We start from the raw sequence: 7,047 nt of genomic DNA on the forward strand, positions 1-7,047 counted from the left end.
CCTTGACCCAGACCACGCAGCTCCAGTGGGAGCATAGTATCACATTTCTCCAAATGTCTTGCTTCCACTCCTCATCATGTGCTCTCTTGCACCACCCTCACCTGCATCTAAGAGTGGGAAATTACAGGTATCCCTTGACCACCAGGGCTTCCCTGGTGGTTCAGCTGGTAAAGAATCCGCCTGCAATGTGGGAGACCTGGGTTCAATCCCTGGGTTGGGAAGATCCTCTGGAGAAGGGAAAGGCTATCCACTCCAGTATTCTGGTCTGGAGAATTCCATGGACTGTATATTCCATGGGGTCACAAAGAGTCAGACTTGACTGAGTGACTTTACTTAGCCACCAGTGACCTCCTAATTGTTAAAGCCAAGAACAGATTTTAGTCCTCATCTTCCCTTTCCTGAAGCCCTTCCCTCACAACATGACCTCTAATCTTCTCCACCCTAGCTGATTAGTCCTCACACCTTTACTAGCTTCCCCTTCTCAGCACATCCTTGAACATTTGCCCCATAATTCCTCCCATTTTCGTCCACGTTCATCACCACGTCCTGTGTGCCAGGCATTATTCCAGGTACTGGAACCCCCATCCCTTTCAGTCATCACTCTCCATCCTCTCCCTTGTTAATCTCAACGGCAGATTCAAACTTCATTATTTTGATTCCAGTGTATCCACCTCTGTCCTGAGTTCTGGCTGCCAACGGGGCAGCTCCACCTGGGGGTCCCACCCACACCACACAGTCCAAGTGCTCAAGGCCGAGCGATCACCCCTCCTCTACAGTCCCTCCAACAGTAAGCAATGTGCTTACCTGGCCTTCATTTTTCCCGTCTCCAGTTCTCTAACTTTACGTCCTGATGCTCCTCTCCTGTAGCCCTCCTACCACGTGTGCCTCTCCTGGTGGGAACACCTGCACAGGTCAGGTCAGCTCAGGCAACTCTGGGAAGCCTTCCAGTCAGCCATCCTAGAGATCTAGCCAAAGCAAGTCTGACCCTGTTGCTTCCCTTCTTCCCTTCAGCCATTCCGACAGTTGCTCAGCTTAAACACAAGCTCTCCAGTGCTGACCATCCCCAGCCCATCTCCCGCTCGCACAAACACTGCACAGTATTTGTTCATGGGATTCCTTCCTTTTCCACAACCTGAACTGATTTCTGTTCCATTGCCATTCAAGGCTGAGTTCTGCTGACTTCTCTCCCAAGAGCTCCCTGACCACCAGCACCGCACACGTACCTGTGGCAAGATGTGATGGGTTCCTCTTGATATTCACAGAACACTGCACTAACTGTGTGATCCTCATTTGCTAATGTATCTGTCTCTCTCAAGGAGTGCTGTACCAACAGGGGCCATGTCTCCTGGTCATCACTGTATCCCTGATGCCTAGGTTACTTTAATACAATTTGTAATAATATTTTGATAAACATAATAAATCTTTAATAAATGCTGAAAGAATTCATTTTTCTCCCAACACCTTATAAAAACTTTTGAACATACTGAAAAGTTGAAATAAATGTACAGTGAACACCATTACCTAGATCTTACAATTAACAATTTTGCTGTATTTGCTATATCACCCAGCTATCCAGCTATTCATCTTTTTCATTCAGTTTTTTATTGAAGCATAGTTGATTTACAATGTTTGTAAAGCAAAGTTGATTTACAATTTACAATGTTACAAAATTTACAAGGAATCGCTGCTTTACAGCAAAGTGTTAAACACATATAGACATTCTTTTTTATGTACTTTTCCATTATGGTTTATCTAGGGTATTGAATATAGTTCTCTGTGCTATACAGTAGGACCTTGTTGTTTATTCATCCTATATGTAATAGTTTATATCTGCTACTTCCAAACCCCCAGTCCCTCCCTCCCACCCCCCACCCCCTGGACAGACACAATTCTGTTCTCTATCTGCGAGTTTGTTTCTGTTTTGTAGATAAGTTCATTTGTGCCGTATTTTAGATTCCACATATACGTGATAACACATGGTATTTGTCTCTTTCTGACTTACTTCATTTTATATAACCTCTAGTTGTATCCATGTTGCTGCAAATGGCATTATTTCGTTCTTTTTTATGGCTAAGTAGTTTTCCATTTCATATACGTACCACATTTTCTTTATCCATTCATCAGTCGATGGACATTTATGTTGTTTCCATACTATTCATTTACACACTATTGTGAATCAACTTTTCATCTCTTGTACCATCTTTTTTTTTATGCACTCGAAATTGCAGATATTGGTCTACTGTGTCCCTAAACACTTCAGCATGCATGGATATGTTACAAATGACATTTAAAACTACAATCAACAGCTTTTATGTTGAAAGGACTGTCCCTCTCCATGACAGAGGAATGAGCAATATGACCCAGAGGGACTCAGTCATCAAATCATTCAAAATCAGAAGTTAGACCTGAGGGCATATATGCTGGACATGTCGCAGCACAAGCAAGTTTGTTCTGCTTCTTCTCAACCTACTTGGTTTCAGTACAATTACCAGATGCTTTGCTTTTAGCTGTTCAGATCAGATCAGATCAGATCAGTTGCTCAGTCGTGTCCAACTCTGCGACCCCATGAATCGCAGCACGACAGGCCTCCCTGTCCATCACCAACTCCCGGAGTTCACCCAGACTCACGTCCATCGAGTCAGTGATGCCATCCAGCCATCTCATCCTCTGTCGTCCCCTTCTCCTCCTGCCCCCAATCCCTCCCAGCATCAGAGTTTTTTCCAATGAGTCAACTTCAGTTGGGTCTAAATAGCCTGTGCTGGACTTTTTCTACACTCTCATTTGGTTCCTTCTATAATTAGCATCAGCTTTTGTAAAAATAATTGACCACCACAAAAAAAGCAATCTGGGTGACTACATAGCCCCAGAGCCTGACATATCAGCCCACAGGGGGAGCTCTTTGGGAGGGTACTGCCTTGAGGGTCCCAGCTTCCAGATAAAAGTGACACATCATATATATGTGTGTGTGTGTGTGTGTGTGTGTGTGTGTGTGTGTGTGTTTTCCTCTGGGCAGACCCAGCCCCACATCAGGGGACACATCTTTGCAAGCAGAGTGGTCTGGATTTCCAAGTCACATAGGCAACTGTACCTGGCAACACACAAACAGACAACTGTACATATGCCCATCTAAATAAAATACATCTCTAAGGTTCATCCAAATTCACTGACATTTCTATGGAAAGATATTCTTTGTGAACAACTTAGATGTGATCTTGCCTTTCTCACCTTTGTTTTACATTTATTTGTGTCTGCTACACACCAAGGAGTGGAGGAGGCAATGGCACCCCACTCCAGTGCTCTTGCCTGGAAAATCCCATGGACAGAGGAGCCTGGTGGGCTGCAGTCCATGGGTCGCTAAGAGTCAGACATGACTGAGCGACTTCACTTTCACTTTTCACTTTCATGCATTGGAGAAGGAAAGGGCAACCCACTCCAGTGTTCTTGCCTGGAGAATCCCAGGGACGGGGGAGCCTGGTGGGCTGCCGTCCATGGGGTCGCACAGAGTCAGACACGACTGAAGCGACTTAGCAGACACCAAGAAGACAGCAATGAGCAGAAAACAGAAGAAATTCAATCCCTGCTTTCATAGAGCTTAGAGAACCGTGAGGGAGATCATCATTAGTGAAATAAGAACACAGTGAAAGTTTAATTATAACCTGAGCAAACACTCCTGAAGAAGGTAGACTCTCCAAGCATCCACATCCCAGAGACCTGATCTGGAGGTGCATTCTTGACAGAGTGGCAACCTGAAGTCAGAAGGACAAGTCGGCATGAGTGGGTCAAGGCAGCAAGTGGTCGTGAGGGGAGACGACTGCAGGCAGTGGGAACAGCCTTGCGAAGTCCTTCCCTTTACTGTACTTCCAGTCTGTCCTCCAACCATTTCTTTCTGCTTCTCAGGTTCCCCAGAATTATGTCTCACAAGCTGTTTTAATCAAATTAATCCTGCCTTAATGGAGAAATAGCAAAACATTGGGAATTTCTGATCGTCCAGTGGTATTTTTAAGTTTTTTATTAGAAGAGAGATATAAGTATTTTTAGGGGAAAAAAGTCATCATCTAAAAATTGGTTTACACATACTTATTCCCAAACTGAAAAATAAATCATCATAAAAGGTGGTGAAGGGGAAGAAGAATTAATATATAATTTTCAAGAAGCATAGAGATGTTACTGTCTCATCTCACAGATGAGGAAACAGCAGCTCAGAGAAATTAAGTAGGTATCTGAATTCACACCCCCAACTGCATGCAGAGACAGGCCTTCCAACTCTTCATTCTTGGTCTTCCCATTTTTCTGCACAAGTGCCCACAGGTATCGATAATCACCCATGAATATCTGAACCCGCGAAGCAAACACAGTATAGCCTCAACCCCTCCCACCTGAGCCAGCAAGTTTGCACTGAAGGCTTCTAAACCTCTTTTCTGGTCATCTTCTTCCTCCATATCTAACTTAGCTTCACTTTCTAGGTTTTGCACAAGTTCAGAGCCATCAAGAGACAACACTGGGACTTCATCTACCAAGCCATTTCTCCGTGTTCTCCCCACTGTGATTGAAACAGCTTTTATGGCTGGACATGCCTCTCCACTCCTGCCTTTGTCACTGTCTTTTCTTTCATGAAGTGCTGGTTCCAAACAGCTGAAAATGGAGGTGATTTTTGTTCATTTACATATCAGGATATGCTCTGAGTTTCTTTTAAAGTGCCATGGGAAAAAATGATTTCCGAATTGTTTAGAGGAAAAGTTTATGTTTACATTTTAAAATAAAACCCCAGTGAAGCTCACTTTGAGAGCTCACTCTGAACCCCAACAAAGCAGATGGCTCTCCAGGGAACATACTCAGGTTCTCAAGTGCTCTGCAGAGCACCCTGACAGGTGCAAATGAAATAGCAGGTAGTTAAGAATAGCAAGAAGAGATAAGAAAGCCTTCTTCAGTGATCAATGCAAAGAAATAGAGGAAAACAACAGAATGGGAAAGACTAGAGATCTCTTCAAGAAAATTAGAGATACCAAGGGACCATTTCATGCAAAGATGAGCTCGATAAAGGACAAAAATGGCATGGACCTAACAGAAGCAGAAGATATTAAGAAGAGATGGCAAGAATACACAGAAGAACTGTACAAAAAAGATCTTCACGACCCAGATAATCACGATGGTATGATCACTGACCTAGAGCCAGACATCCTGGAATGTGAAGTCAAGTGGGCCTTAGAAAGCATCACTATGAACAAAGCTAGTGGAGGTGATGGAATTCCAGTTGAGCTCTTCCAAATCCTAAAAGATGATGCTGTGAAAGTGCTGCACTCAATATGCCAGCAAATTTGGAAAACTCAGCAGTGGCCACAGGACTGGAAAAGGTCAGTTTTCATTCCAATCCCAAAGAAAGGCAATGCCAAAGAATGCTCAAACTACCGCACAACTGCACTCATCTCACACGCTAGTAAAGTAATGCTCAAAATTCTCCAAGCCAGGCTTCAGCAATATGTGAACCGTGAACTTCCTGATGTTCAAGCTGGTTTTCGAAAAGGCAGAGGAACCAGAGATCAAATTGCCAACATCCGCTGGATCATGGAAAAAGCAAGAGAGTTCCAGAAAAACATCTATTTCTGCTTTGTTGACTATGCCAAAGCCTTTGACTGTGTGGATCACAATAAACTGTGGAGAATTCTGAAAGAGATGGGAACACCAGACCACTTGATCTGCCTCTTGAGAAATTTGTATGCAGGTCAGGAAGCAACAGTTAGACCTGGACATGGAACAACAGACTGGTTCCAAATAGGAAAAGGAGTTCATCAAGGCCGTATATTGTCACCCTGCTTATTTAACTTCTATACAGAGTACACCATGAGAAATGCTGGGCTGGAAGAAACACAAGCTGGAATCAAGATTGCTGGGAGAAATATCAATAACCTCAGATATGCAGATGGCACCACCCTTATGGCAGAAAGTGAAGAGGAACTAAAAAGCCTCTTGATGAAAGTGAAAGTGGAGAGTGAAAAAGTTGGCTTAAAGCTCAACATTCAGAAAATGAAGATCATGGCATCCGGTCCCATCACTTCATGGGAAATAGATGGGGAAACAGTGGAAACAGTGTTAGACTTTATTTTGGGGGGCTCCAAAATCACTGCAGATGGTGACTGCAGCCATGAAATTAAAAGACGCTTACTCCTTGGAAGGAAAGTTATGACCAACCTAGAGAGCATATTCAAAAGCAGAGACGTTACTTTGCCAACAAATGTCCATCCTAGTCAAGGCTATGGTTTTTCCTGTGATCATGTATGGATGTGAGAAGGCTGAGCACCGAAGAATTGATGCTTTTGAACTGTGGTGTTGGAGAAGATTCTTGAGAGTCCCTTGGGCTGCAAGGAGATCCAACCAGTTCATTCTGAAGATCAGCCCTGGGATTTCTTCGAAAGGAATGATGCTGAAACTGAAACTCCAGTACTTTGGCCACCTCATGAGAAGAGTTGACTCATTGGAAAAGACTCTGATGCTGGGAGGGATTGGGGGCAGGAGGAGAAGGGGACGACAGAGGATGAGACGGCTGGATGGCATCACTGACTCGATGGACGTGAGTCTGGGTGAACTCCGGGAGTTGGTGATGGACAGGGAGGCCTGTCGTGCTGCGATTCATAGGGTCGCAAAGAGTCGGACACGACTGAGCGACTGAACTAAACTGAAGAACCCTTTGAAAGCAGACATTTACAAAAATTCAAACTATATATTTTATATAGAAAACAAAACAGTATAATAACAAATTCAGAATTTCTCCTTAATCAAAATTGTCAATTAATAAATTTCACTCTTTTCCTGTAAAGGCAGGATGCTCATAATTCTTCTAATAGGCCTTAGCCTTTAGATAAACTTAGCCTTTAAGATCGGAGAAGGCAATGGCACCCCACTCCAGTGCTCTTGCCTGGAAAATCCCATGGATGAGGAGCCTGGTAGGCTACAGTCCATGGGTCGCTAAGAGTCAGACATGACTGAGCGACTTCACTTTCACTTTTCACTTTCATGCATTGGAGAAGGAAAGGGCAACCCACTCCAGTGTTC

This window comes from Bos taurus, chromosome 24 (genome assembly GCF_002263795.3).
Source record: "Bos taurus isolate L1 Dominette 01449 registration number 42190680 breed Hereford chromosome 24, ARS-UCD2.0, whole genome shotgun sequence".
NCBI lineage: Eukaryota > Metazoa > Chordata > Mammalia > Artiodactyla > Bovidae > Bos > Bos taurus.